This window comes from Miniopterus natalensis, chromosome 6 (assembly GCF_054644295.1).
Source record: "Miniopterus natalensis isolate mMinNat1 chromosome 6, mMinNat1.hap1, whole genome shotgun sequence".
In the NCBI taxonomy this organism is placed as follows: domain Eukaryota; kingdom Metazoa; phylum Chordata; class Mammalia; order Chiroptera; family Miniopteridae; genus Miniopterus; species Miniopterus natalensis.
In genome coordinates, this window is record NC_142086.1 from 9,175,241 (window position 1) to 9,190,366 (window position 15,126).

A 15,126-nucleotide genomic window follows, 5' to 3' on the forward strand; every position below is an offset into this window, starting at 1 on the left:
AAGGAGGCGAGTGAAAGTGTTATTGGCAAGACAACGAGACCTCGGTTCTTGTCTTCTTAAAGGAAAGATTTCAATCAAGAGACAGAATATAGAAAAGCAAGCAAGAATTCACTGACCGCAGCAAAAACACACTTAGGACAGCGAAACAAGAAAGGGCCTAGAAGCAACAAAGAGCCTAGGTTGGGTTGCTTTGCCTCACTGGAGAGTCAGAAAAAGAGGCTTGGAGACAGATTTAGGGGGTCAGCCCACGACCAGTTGCCACTGCCCATTGCTCCCCTGGTTGCAAGTCTCCTGGGGTCCCTTGGAGTTTACAGGGGAGGGCAAAAGTAGGTTCACAGTTGTTCATACAGAAAGTAATACAATAATTAATAAACAAGGATACAAGAGTAAACTCTGTGTTTCACGTACTCACAACTATAAACCTACTTTTGCCCACCCCTGTATATAAGTGCCTGTGGGGAAAGGAAAGGAGGAAGGGAATGGCTCAGGCATGCTCCCAGCAGGGAGAACACTGGGATCTTCGTTCTCAGGGGTTTTAAAGGCTGGGTGTTTAGGGGAGGCCTTAGAGAAGGACCTCAATAGAATGTTCATCAGCTCTATGCTGATGCATCAAAATGAGGCTTATTTTCTTAACTTTATCTGTCCTTGGATGTGGTTGGCAAATAGTACTAATTGGATTTCTGCTACCTGTCTCCCTGAGTAGGGCGACTTAAGCTATTTACTCTCTGTGAAGGAGAAGGGCACTTTTAAGTGTCCTTGGTTAGGGAAGATAGGATTGACTAGGTGGCTGCAAACTGCTGTTTAACTATCTGTCCCAGTTTCCCTATTCCCCTTGTCCTGGAATTTCCCTACTTCTTACTATCCTATAACAATATGAGGCCACAAGATAACAATGAGGAGCTTTGGGAGTGCAGAGCCCTGGTGCAGGTGGCTAAGCCTCTAAGGCTCTGGAGAAAATAGTTCCTGACATTCCAAAGGTATGTTATCTTAGATGCACAAAAACAATGGACAGGGCTCGCTTAAGGCCAAGATTAACCTTTTATTAAGGAATCTTGGCTGGGAGTCCAAGATGGCAGCAGACAGGACCTAATGGAGGCTGAGAGTGTGAGTGGGTGTGAGGGAATATGTGGGGGGCATCTGTCGGTCAGTGGGGGAGCTTCTTGGGGGTGCAAGAGCTTGTGGCAAAGGAGTGGTGTCTGCTGCGGAGCTGCTCAGCCAGACATTTCTCTTAGATTGAGAGTAGAGAGTGAGCCATTTTGGAGGATCCCCAGGGTCCTCCTCAGGAGGAGGTTGCAGGGAGCAGCCTGACCCAATACACTGAAGCCATGGACGGGCACGCGGACCTAGTGTTACCTGCACCGGCCCGATGCCATGGCCCGGCGCCTGAACTAGTGCCCCAAGACAAATGCCCCACCTCGGTGATCCGGCACACACAGCCTACCTGCCAGCCTCCCTGCCAGGGGCGCCTTCCTGACATGGTGCCCCCAGCCTGCCTGCCTGCCTGTTATGCCTCCTTGACATGGTGCAACCGGCCTGCCTGCCTACCTGGCCTACATCCTTGACACAGTGTACCTGGCCCCGCCATAGTGACCCAATGCCTCCCAGAAACACAGGCCTGCCATCGGAACCAGGCTGCTTGATCTGGTGCCCTGAGACTACTGGAAACGAGGCCCTGTTCATGCCCTGCAGCCCTGACCTGGTACCCTCAGACAACTGACACAACAATGAGGAGACAAAGACACAACACCCAAATGAAAGAAAAGGAGAAATTGCCAGAAAAAGAACTAGATGTAATGAAGGCAAGCAATTTATCAGATAAAGAGTTCAAAATAATGGTTATAAGGATGATCTAGCAACTCAATGAGATCTTCATAAGCCTGCATAAGAATCAATTGGAAATCAAGAATGACACAGCTGAAATACAGAACACACCAGAAGGAATCAACAGTAGGTTAGAATAAACTGAGGACCGAATCCGAGAATTAGAAGACAAGGTAAAAACAAACAAACAGCGAATCAGAGCAGCAATTAGGAAAAAAAACTAAAAAGCAGGAAGACAGTTTAAGAAAGCTTTGGGACAACATGAAACGTAACAACATCTGCATTATAGGGATACCAGAAGGAGAAGAATCCAAGCAAGGATTAGAGAACCTGTTTGAGGAAATAATGACAGAAAACTTCCCTAAGCTAGTGAAGGAAAAGTCACTCAAGTTCAAGAAACACAGAGAGTCCCAATCAAAGGCATCTATAGGACAAGATGGTGACTACTCACCATTACCTGCCCAGTTAGGAATTTACGATCAGACCATCCTGTGTGGTTGCTGAGTCAGTGAGCATGTCAGCTTTGTTACATAGCCTGCTTTCTGTCCACAGCACATGCGCAACCCAGGACCCAGACAACCTGACTTTTTGAGGGTGAGAGTCCACACTCTCAGCCACTGTGCTATATAACTCATGGAGTTTTCCAAAACACCTAGGAAGAGATGCTTCATTATGCTACTTTAAGGTTCCTATGTAGAACTTAAAATACTAGATTTTTGTTATTTTTTTAAATGTCATAATTTATTCTGTTTTTAATTCATGCTGAAGGGGAGCAGAGTTTGCCAAGCCAACATATGTCTTTGAATATTGATTCTTTCAGGCTGGTTAATTTTAAGAAACAGCAGACATGGGAGAAACTCTAAAAACCAAGTAGAAGTTGCCCTGTGTAAAATACATTTACATTTGTGAGGGCCTCTCCCTCACTGTAGTGGGCTTGACCACCTCACCTGCGTACTACGCTCTACCTGGCCCCCTCCCATCACTGACTCCCACCCCCAAACCTTCTGTCTTCAGCTGAAAATGGTATTGAAGGTGGCGGCCTCTGCCATTTCAATGAGTGGCTCAGTTGTTTTGGGTCTCTCCCATGTGTACAGAAGGTATACATGTTATTAAACTTTCATTTGTTTTTCTCCTAGTAGACTAGGTAAAGAATCTCCCTGCTTGCCTGAATTAGTGAAAACTATCAATTAAAATATTGAAACCAAATATGTATGTGTGTGTGTGTCTGTATATATATATAAACTGAGGGTATTTATGACTTTGATTAAATTTAGCTTTAAATCCTAGTCCTAGAAATCATATATATATGCCCCCCAGAGATCTAACCTTTCCCTGGAATGAACATCCCCAAGGCAGCAGAAGGCAGTAGCCCAGATCTTACTAAGGGTCCCAACAGCTGGACCTCTGGCAGGCTAAACATAATATCTTGACCTAGTTAGGTTTCAGCTCCTGAGCCCTAAGGTGGAACCACTCCCTGGACACTTTCCCAAATGAGACTGGACAGAGGGATACAGGAAAAGGCCCCCGATTTGTTCTCAATACCTGAAGAATTTACTTATTACCCTTACCTCCCTCCTACAATCACTACCAGCCAGACCCCGAAATTCCTAACCCACAGTATCTTGTGGCTTTTCCCTGTAGAATCTGTAACCTACATGCCATCGGGGAGTTAGGGCTTTTGAGCATTAGCTTCCCATTCTCCTGGATGGCATCATTCATAATAAAATAACCAATGTTTTTCCACTGCAATTCTCTGTTTAGTATTTGGCTCTGCTTGCACTGGGTGGATGGATTCTTGCATTCAGTAACAATATCATAATCAAAATTAGTGTTTTTATGTAATCTTTCAAAGCACAGCTATAAAAACACCATACAGAGTCCCCCAGTTGCCCACTCCTGTGCTTCTTATTTCCCAATATTTCTCTTTTTTTGTATTAAATTTATTGGGGTGACAATGGTTAATATGAACATATAGGTTTCAGGTGTGGGTTTCTATGTTACAAGATCTGTATATTGCTTTGTGTGCCTGCCACCCAAAGTCATATCTTCTCCTGTCACCATATATTAAGACCCCCTCATCCCCTTTCCTCTGGCAACCATCACACTGCTGTTTGTGTCCACAAGTTTCAGTTTTATATCCCATATATGAGTAAACTCATATGGTTCTTAGCTGTTTCTGACTGACTTATTTCACTTAGCGTAATATTCTCAAGGTCCATCCATGTTGTTGAAAATGGCAGTATATCATCTTTTTTTATGGATGAGTAGTATTCCAAAGTATATATGTCCCACATCTTCTTTATCTAGTCTTCTATCACAGGACACTTTGGTTGTTTCCATGTCTTGCCCACTATGAATAATGCTGCAGTGAACACAGGGGTGCATATATCTTCGCACATACACGACTTTGAGGTTTTTGGGTATACACTCAGGAGAGGGATTGCTGGGTCGTATGGTAGCTCTATTCTTAATTTTTTGAAGAATTGCCAGGCTGCTTTCCATGGTGGTTGTAGCAATGTACATTCCCACCAGCAGTAAATGAGGTTTCCCTTCTCTCCACAACCTCTCCAACACTTGTTATTGCTTGTATTGCTGATAACAGCCACTCTAACAGGTGTGAGGTGGTATCTCATTGTAGTTTTGATTTGCATTTCCTAATTGCTAGTGAGGTTGAACATCTTTTCATATATCTATTGACTGCTCATATGTCTTCTTGGGAGAGGTGTCTGTTCAGATCCTCTGCCCACTTTTTGATTGGGTTGTTTGTTTGCTTGGTATTGAGTTTTATGAGTTCTTTATATAGTTTGGAAATTAAACCTTTGTTGGAGCTACTGTTTGCAAACATCATCTCCCATCTGGTTGGCTGCCTCTTTGTTTTATTGTCAGTTTCTTTTGCTGTGCAGAAGCCTTTTAGTTTGATATAGTCTCGTTCATTTATATTTGACTTTACTTCCCTTGCCTTTGGGGTCAAGTTCATAAAATGTTCTCTATGATCAAGGTCCACACGTTTTGTACCTATGTTTTCTTCTATGTAACTTATTGTTTTGGGTCTCACGTTTAGGTCTTTGATCCATTTTGAGCTAGTTTTTGTACATGGGGACAAACTGTAATCCAGTTTCATTCTTTTGCATGTGGCTTTCCAATTTCCCCAGTACCATTTATTGAAGAGACTGTTTTTACTCCATTGTGTGTTTCTGGTTCCTTAGTCGAAAATTATCTGCCCATATACAGGTAAATTTATATCTGGGCTCTCTATTCTGTTCCACTGATCTTTGTGTCTGTTCCTGTGCTAATACCATGCTGTTTTGATTATCATAGCTCTGTAGTATAATTTGAATTCAGGTAGTGTGATTCCTCCAGCTTTGTTCTTTTTTCTCAGGATTGCTTTGGCTATTTGGGGTCTTTTGTGGTTCCATACAAATCTGATGATTTCTCGTTCTATTTCTTTCAAAAATGACATTGCTATTTTGATGGGGATAGCACTAAGGAAAAATGGGAAAAGACCTGTATAAACAAAATCAGAAATGAGAGAGAAGTCAGCACAGACATCACAGATATACAAAGGATCATGCTAGAATATTATGAAAGACTATATGCCACCAAATTCAATAACATAGAAGAAATGGATAAGTTCCTACACATATATAACCTTCCTAGGCTAAATTATGAAGAATTAGAAAATCTACATAAACCAATCAGCAGCAAGGAAATTGAAACAACCATCAAAAACCTACCAAAAAACAAAAGTCCAGGACCAGATGGCTTCACCAGTGAATTCTACCAACTGTTCAAAAAAGATGTAAAACCTCCTCCTCAAACTCTTCCAAAGAATTGAAGAAGAGGCAATACTCCCTAACACATTTTGTGAGTCCAATATAACCCTGATACCCAAACCTGGCAAGGATAACACAAAAAAAGGAAACTACAGACCAACATCTCTGATGACTACAGATGCAAAAATCCTAAACAAAATACTAGCAAATTGACAGCAGTACATCAAAGAGTTAATACATCGCGATCAAGTGGGGTTCATTCCAGGGGCACAAGGATGGTTCAACATATGTAAATCAATCAATGTAACACACCACATTAACAACAGAAAGGATAAAAATCATATGATCTTATCAATAGATGAAAAAACATTTCATAAGATACAACATCCATGTATGATTAAAACACTCAATAAAATAAGAATAGAAGTAAAGTACCTTAACATAATAAAGGCCATATACGATAAACCTTCAGCCAATATCATACTCAATGGCGAAAACCTGAAAGCTTTTCCTCTAAGATCAAGAAAAAGACACAGATCTTCACTCTCACCACTCTTATTCCACATAGTTCTGGAAGTCCTAGCCAGAGCAATAAGGCAAGAGAAAAAAATAAAAGGCATCCTAACAGGGAAAGAAGAAGTAAAACTGTCACTTCTTGTTGATGACATAATTCTATATAGAGAAAACCCTAAAGCACCAAAAAACTACTAGAAACAATAAATACATTCAGTAAAGTTGCAGGATACAAAATCAATGTACAAAAATCCATTGCCTTCCTGTATACTAGCAACAAAACTTCAGAAAAAGAAATGGGAAAAAAAATTCCTTTTGCAATTGCAACCAAAAGAACAAAATATCTACGAATAAACTTAACAAGAATGTGAAATACCTATATACTGAAAATTACAAAGCATTATTAAAGCATTATTTCAATCTCTAAAAAGACACAACAGAATGGTAAAATATCCCATGTTCATGGATTGGAAGAGTCAACAAGTTAAAATGGCCATATTACCCAAAGCAGTATACAGGTTTAATGCAATCCCCAATATTTCTATTTATTTGAGTAAAGAGAGAATGAAAACAGAGAATATATTAAACGGAGTCACTTTAACCAAGCTGCTATAATTATTAACATTATGAAGGTTGAGGAAAGACTATATTCTAGTTCTAACTAGCCTGGAAACAAACTTTTTAAAATTTTCCAGTCCTGTGTCAATGCCTGGATATACATCTGGACCTCCAGGTAGTCCTCTGATTATCCCTGAAGGACTCAGTCTGCATCCACCTGCCATCCATCCTCTAGACCACTGGGAAGTGACCGGACCTCCTGGCATCAGACAGATGACCCCCCCCCCCCCCCCCCATGGGCAAGAATGCAGGGCTGGTAATTCTCAAGAATGTATCTTTTGCTATAACTTTTCACTTTTCTTTCTTCCTTGGAACACCTCTGGGGTTTTGCCTGGTTGTGTTTCCAGTTTGAAAACTCTATGACCCCTGAATAAATACCTGCCACGTATTTCTAGCAAGGCCTTCAGACTCCTGAGTTTGCCGGACATGGTCATTTTATTCTGTGTGGAAGGGGCCAGAATGAAGAGGCAGATTTCCAGAATCCTCCGTGTCAAAAAGGAAGAAAAGAAAAAGCAGATTCTGCCCAGGCTGGTGGCTCAGACAATCGGAGTGTCCCCAGGTACCAAAAGGGGGGGCTCCATCCCATCAGGACACATACCTGGGCTGTGGGTTTGATCCCCCGTTGGGGTGCTAGGGGGGGAAACCGATTCATGTTTCTCGCTCACATCGCTCTGTCCCTGTCCCTCCCCTTCTCTCTAAAATCCTTGAAAACATATCCTCGGGTGAGGATTTAAAAAAGGAGGCAGGACCCCAGCGCCCGCCGCGGCAGCAGGGAGCGCGCCGTCCCCGCGCCCGCCCCGGGCTGGCTGCAGAGCCCGCGCTCAGACACCGCCCTTCCCAGGTCGCACCCGCCGACACCCCCCTCGGGGGCCGTGCTGCCGCCGTAACCGGGGAGCGCGGGGAGACCGAGGCACGAAGAGCTTCGGCGGTCCCGCGGGGCACCTGGCGCCACAGCGCCCCCAGGCGTCCGCCCGCGCCCGCAGCCCTCGGGCCGGGGCCTGTCCACGGGCCACGCGGGGCCGGGTCCTTCCAGGGCGCGTCATCCCGGCAGCGCTGCGGTCCCAGGGTCCGTCGCAGGGCCCTCCCCGCGACACGCACACGCCCCGCAGGCGCCGGCTCCCGGCTGCGGCTCGCGCTGCGCGGCGGGGCTCCGCGGGCGGGGCGGGGCCGGAGGCGGCGGCGCTGCGGGCGCGGGGAGCGGGCCTGTCTGCCGAAGGGGCCGGGGTCAGCTGCTTTACCCCGCGGTCATCGTCAGGAGCGCTGGGGTCACTGCTTCAGCGTGTGGCGCTGGACAGGGCAGGGGCCGGGACGCCGGCTGAGCCTCGGTGGCCGCGGGGCTTTGGGAAGCGTCTCGGCCGGCGGCCGCCTCCTGCCCGGGAGCCCAGCGCCAGGCCGGGCTGGGCGCTCTCCGCCGCCTGCTCTGCCCCGCGGGTGGCACCAGTGGCTGGTTATGCAGACCCCGGCCCCTGCGCTGAGCTCCTTTGGGCAGTTTCAAGGCCCCATGTCCAGGCCCCACCGCCAGAGACGGTGAATCGCCGAGCCCAGCGCCAGGCCCCGTCTCCTTGTAACTGGGGTGGGACTCCAAGGGGACTGAGCAGGCAGGTTTGAGAGCAGCTGCCCTGGAGTGTCCCCAGACTTGAATATTCATCAAGAACTCCTGAAGGCTAATTCCCACCCCAGGCTTTCTGACTCAGGAGGCTGGGGTGAGGCACCGCTAGTGAGGCCCAGGAAAGGCCGAGCTGCTGGCTGAGCGCAGGCGGTGAGAACTCCAAGGTTTCCACACTCTCTGAATGCTCTACGTGGGCAGAGGAGGAGTTTGTTTCCCTGCCCTGCAGAGACTTCATTAGATTCTCAGTCATGACCCAGGAGATTAAGAGCCAGATTTAGAGTCTAATCATGAATTTAAAACTTTTTGAAGTCAGGGCTTCCTAGCAGATGATTTAGCAACTTGTTCAGTCTTGAAGTGGTCCCAGGATGTGTGTCAGTGCGTGTGTGTGTGCTTGTGTGCATGTGTGACTGTGTGTGTGAGTGTACATGAGAGTGTATGAGTGTGTGCACGAGTGAGAGTGTGCATGTGTGTGAGCATGCATGTGTGAGTGTGTGTGTGCCTGTGTGAAAGTACCTGGGCATTGCTGGGCTCCATGTGGCCAACACACTGCCGAGTCCACTCAGGGCATCAGGCTGAGGAAGTGGGTGAACAGGACAAGTTTCTCAAACACCCGATGTGAATTTTGTGGAGGGGGGGGACAGGGAATTCCCAATGACACTATGAGGTAAAAATGAAACTTCTACAGATCATCCACTGCTTCTTGCCCAATGGCACTGGGGCCATAAACTTGAGGGACAGAGTGCACCCTCACAATCACCCTGAGGGTCAGTTAGATAGCATTTCACTGGCAGGAACTAGCCTCATGTCAGCCACAATGTGGCCTGGAAGTTCATACAGAAACTTCAATGTAGATGCTTTTCCATCCTTTCAAAATTTCCATTTTTGTGACTGTTTTAAACATACACAATACATTAGAATAGTCATCCATATATGTAACTTACAAATAAAGAAATAAAAAACACACATAGATGCACCTGGGCTCACTGATGAGTCAGGTGGGGGACTACTCACCAGGTGTGGTGGTTCAATCCTGAGAGTGCCCAGAACCACCTGGCAGCCTGCTAATAAATGCAGAGTCCCAGCCCTCAGCCTCATTCGGATTCAGGACGCAGAGAAATTCACATTTGACACTCACATCTTAGGATGTCCTGAGCAGGGATCCACTGACTCCACTATGGACCTCGCTCAGAAAATGCCTGTGGTTTTTTTCTCTGTATTTAAAAGTAACTTGATTCTCACTCAAAAGCCACAGATCTCCCTGCCAATGGACAAACAGGTGAGTGCAAAAAGGAGCAAACACATCCGCATTCTGCTGGCCTTTCTACCTCCCCTTCCTGTGAGACCCCAGCTCCTGGGGTCCTCCCCTGGGTGGGGGTCTGTTCACCACACCAAGGAGAAGCCCACTGCTGCCCTCTAGTGACCACTCCACCCAGCAGGCACTCAGCGGATTATTTCTCAGGGGCAGGCTTGGCCACCTTTCTAAAGAATCCCACTTTCCTCTAATGCCTCCCCTTCCAGGAGTATTTCCCAAAAGGCCTCTTAGCCAGGACATGGAGGGGTGAGCAGACAAGTCAGTTGGAGGTGGTGTCATCCAGAGGAAGAGTTGCATGTGCAAGACAATATTCTCACAGCATAGTCACTCATTCAACAGATAATTTGAAAACATTTGGACCAGGGTTCTCGGCATTGTTCAAGGTCCTAACACAAAACAAACAAAAACTCCTGCTGACACAACGCTGACAGCCCAATGGGGCGAGATGACGAAGAAGTGAATTATCCTCACTTGGCTGGTCTGAACGGCTGTGGGGGAAAATGTGATGCGGGAGGAAGCGGGGGAAAATCTCATGAACAGGAGGAACAGGAGCTTTCACGGGCCACCTGTGAGCTGAATTACTGGGTGTTCTACATGCGTCACTTCTCTCATCTTCACTCTCTCATTGGACGCTCCTTGCATTACAACAGCCAGTTGTAGGTGTAAAGAGACTGAAGCCCAAAGCTTTAAGAACCTTGGCCCAGGTGTTCATGAATAGCTGCTCGCACTGAACTCCTTAACTGGTGCAGGGACAAGCCCAGGGCTGACTTGGAACCGAGGCTCTCGCACCTGCCCTTCTCGCCGCTCACACCCGTCCCCAGGGCTTGCAGCGCTGCGTGTACTGAGCCAGCTCAGCCTCCCGCAAGCACACCCCCCTGTCCTCGCACTCTGAACGTGTCCCTCTCTGCTCACCCCGTAATGCACTCTCTTTCCAAGTGCAAGGGCTTAGTGACCGTTAATCCCCGCTAATCACACAAATAATTTGTTCCATTGACAGCCCTGTTAGTCATTCGGCATTACCCGGGTAACACCTCTGAGCGGGGCCTTTTTCTGGAAACAGCCCCTAATCCTAAGAGGGGAGAGGCCAGGCCCTCTAGTCTTGCTGAAATTATGTCATTTATGGGGGTTGGAGTCATAGGTAAAATATCAGCCTCTCTTCTTCCAGTCTCACAACTATAAGACTCTCAAAATATTGTAAGAAAAAGAGTGTGTTTGAGTACATGACACAAATCCATCTGCCTCCTGAATGTAGGAAATCTGTTCAAACATTAAGGGAAAGTATAAAATGGGGCAAAGTGAGTGTTTCATAGACAAGGAGAGTAGGTATTGAGACCCAGAAGGTTAAGTGGATTTCGGAGACTATAATAATTACCTGTCCTGATAAGCTGGGTTAGTGCCTGACTTCCAACACTGAGGTTTTGAGGGATTTTGTTTGGTTTGTTTTTTTGTCACCTACTTTGAGAATGTTAAGAAAACAAACTGCATTGACTAGAGAGACAATACTACAAAGGTGTAAATTTTGCCTCAATAACTCCAAAAGTATAATGCTAATCCAATACACACACACACACACACACACACACACACAAACTCTCTTTCACACACACACACACGCGCGCGATGCCCAGCTCCTGGAACACGGTCAGTTGCCATTATACACTGTTGCTCTTCCATTCTGGCTTCCAGGCCTTTGCTTGATGGCTCCCTGTTCCCAGGGTGCCCTGCCTGCTCCCCTCACCTTACCTCACCGCCCGGCCCCGAACAACCTCCCTCTCTCCAGAACTGTATCAGCATCCGCTGGCTACTAATCACACGATAGTGTATTACCGTCTTGGAGGCAGAGGCCATGATTTCAATTCCTCCTGCCCTCAAAGCACCAGATGGGCCCTTGTACTTGGAGAGGCCACCAGCTTCTCTCCAGTCTGGTCCATCTCCACTTTCCCGCCTGTTCTCTGTAAGTCACTCTATGGCTGCAGGTCTTCCTGTGGCTTCCACTATGTAGGATAAACTCTAACTCTGGAGCAAAGCCCAGGAGCCCCTTCAAGGATTAGTCTCCATCTCCCTGAACGGACCCCACCTCCTGCCTCATTGCCCCCACACACTCTCCCTCCAGGGCCATGGACCCTCTCACCTCTCCTCTTCCAAAATCCTGTGCTTTCATATATGCCGTTTCCTTTACCTGAAATGCCCGGGTAACTCCCTGAAGCCAGGAGCGCTCACTGCCCAGCTAGAGGGCCTGCTTCACACACCATGGCCCACGTGAGGCTGTTCCCTGTCCTTCCTTCCCTACTCGGAATTCCCATTACTCTTTGTCCGGTAATGTACGGCCCTGGCTAATTTGTAAGCTCAAAAAGGAATGAGTTTGCTTCATCCTTGTATTTTCTTTTCTTTTAATTTATCTTTATTGTTGAAAGTATTAAGAATGTCCCCTTTTTTGCCCCATTGACCCCCTCCACCTTGTACCCCTCCCCCCAGGCCTTCACCACACTATTGTCTGTGTCCATGGGTTATGCATATAAGCATATAAGTCCTTATGTTAATCTCTCCCCACCCACCTCCTGCCCCTGCCTTCCCTCTGAGATCCCTCAGTCTGTTCCATGCTTCTATGTCTCTGGATCTCTTTTTTTCTTTGGTTTATTTTGTTCATTAGATTCCACATATGAGTAAGATCATGTGACACTTGTCTTTCTCTGGCTGGCTTATTTCATTAGCATAATGCTCTTCAGTTCCCACCATGCTGTGTCAGAGGGTAAGGGATCCTTCTTCTTTACAGCTGCATAGTATTTCATCGTGTAAATGTCTGAGAAGATGCTTGATATGATTTCGATCTTCTTGAACTTGGAGAGACTTGTTTTGTGTCCTAACATGTGGTCTATCTTTGAGAATGCCCCATGTGCACTTGAGGAGAATGTATATTCTGCAGCTTTGGGGTGAAATGTTCTGTAAATGTAATTAAATCCATCTGATCTAGTGTGTTATTTAGAATCACTGTTTCCGTGTTGATATTTTGGCTGGAAGGTCTATCCAGTAATGTCAGTGGGGTGTTAAAGTCCCCTACTGTGATTGTATTGCTGTCAATCTCTCCTTTAAAGTTCTCTAGAAGTTTGTGTTGTGTGTTTTTTCATCCTGTGTGAGTCTTTTGTTCTGAGGTGAGTCTCTGGAAAAAGCATATATTTGGGTCTTCTTTTCTTATCCATTCAGCTACCCTATGTCCTTTGATTGGAACATTTAATCCATTTATATTTAAGGTTATTGTTCTTAGGTACTTATCTATTGCCATTTTATTTCTTTGTGCCTATGTTCTCATTCTCTCTATTTCAACTTCTTATTGCAGCAGTCCCTTTAACATTTCTTGCGGTGCTGGTATGATGATGATAAATTTCTTTAGACTTTTTTTTTTTTTTGTCTGGGAAACTCTTTATTTCACCATCTATCTTGAATGATAGCCTTGCTGGATACATTAGTCTTGGTTTCAGGTCCTTGTTCTGCATTACCTTGAATACTTCATGCCATTCCCTTCTGGTCTGTAGAGTTTCTAATGAGAAATCAGCTCACAGCCTTATGGAAGCTCCTTTGTATGTGACAGATTGCTTTTCTCTTGCTGCCTTTAAGATTTTTTTTCTTGAATTTTTGGCATTTTAATTATGATGTGTCTGGGTGTGGGCCTCTCTGGATTCTTCTTGCTTGGGACTCTCTGTGCCTCCTGAACTTGTGTGGCTTTTTCCTTGACTAGGTTAGGGAAGTTTTCTGCCATTATTTCATCAAACAGGTTCTCTAATCCTTGCTTACTTTCAACCTCCTCTGGCACTCCCATAATGCAAATATTGTTACATTTCATGTCCCACAGCTCTCTTAAACTGTCCTCCTGTCTTTTAATTGATTTTTCTTTTTGGTTCTCAGAGTGATTTTTTCTACCCTGTCTTCTAATTCACTGATCTAATCCTCAGCTTCCCCTCATCTGCTGTTTATTCTTTCCAATGTTTTTTTTTTTTTTTAATTTCTACTATGTCATTCTTAATTTCCCTCAGAGTTTCCATATCTTTTTTCATGCCATTGAGCATCCTTATGATCAGTATTCTGAATTCTATATCTGATAGATTGCTTATCTCTATTTCATTTAGCTCTTCTTCTGGAGAATTGTTTTGTTCTTTCATTTGGGGTTTGTTTTTTAAGTCTCCCCATTTTGGCTGCCTGTTTGGATTTGTTTCTATGTATTAGGTAGATCTGCTAGGACTCCAAGTTTTTTGGATGGTCTCTGGTGCAGACCAATGTCAGACGCTGTTTGTGACTGGCCTTGAGAACCCTGTTTGAAGTTTCCACACTCCACAGCTTCTCATTTCCTCTGCTGAGGCTGGGTGTGTTTGGACAGGACCAAGGTGCATATCAAGGTCTGCTTTTCCAAACCCATTTTCTATGCAGTCTCCACTTTTCATCCTTGGTGATGAGGGTGCTCTCCAGCTTGTCTTCAGTTGCAGTTGATTGTTCAGGATGATTTTTCTATATTTTAGTTGTATTTCCAGTTTGGCCCTGGGAGAGTGTCAGTGTAGCTTCCACTCAGTTCACCGCGCTATCTTGGAATCCTCTGTCCTTGTATTTTCAATGCCTATTCAATTCCTTCAACGCTGCAGGGGCTCTGCAAGTACAGAGTGGTGAATGAATGAATGAATGTGTTCAATATATATTTGCTTATTGTTGATATTAGACCCTGAGAATGTTGGGAGATATAAGAGAAGGTCCTAAGAGAGTTTTACAGTCTTTGGTATCCTTGGGAAAAAACAAATCTTGGCTTAGGACCAGAGGCCTCAGACTCACCGAACTCTCCCCTACTATTGGAAACCCAGCCAGCTCCTGGAATATTTGGTGAGAGGTTATTTCAAAAGAAAACATTAATAATCCTTCAGCTTAATTTAATAATTATTTCTTTTTTATAAAACCCTTTATATTGGCCTCTTTTTTCTTAATTTTACAGAGAGATACACTAGCACTTACAATCCTTTGATTTGCAGGATTGCAACAGGCAGGTTGTCTTCCTGGACATATGTCTTATGCAGTCACACAGGGCCCCACTCAGAAGAACCCCTCGCTTGTCTTGTGTTACATTTTTATTCTTACATTGTGGCTTCCCAAAGTATTTCTTTAATTCTTCCAGTGCTGCATGTACCTTTGCTGTATTTATTATTCTAAAATATAGATTTTAGATGGAAAATACTTGAGAAATCTCCATCCTACCCCTCTTTGCTGTTAAAATGTGACTACCATAGGTTTTCAACTGTGCACTTCCCCTCTGATGTGAGACACAGCAATGAGTTATGGAGGCAAAAAGTGGTTCACCTGCAGCCTTGCTCTGCTCTGTCACCCTTCCCAAGAGGCCCAGGAAATGTCACGTCATGGCTGTACCCAGGTTACAATGGTACTGACTACAGCCAGGTCAGAAAGGGCTCACTCTTGTTCAAAGCAGACTCAACATCATTGAAGAGGGG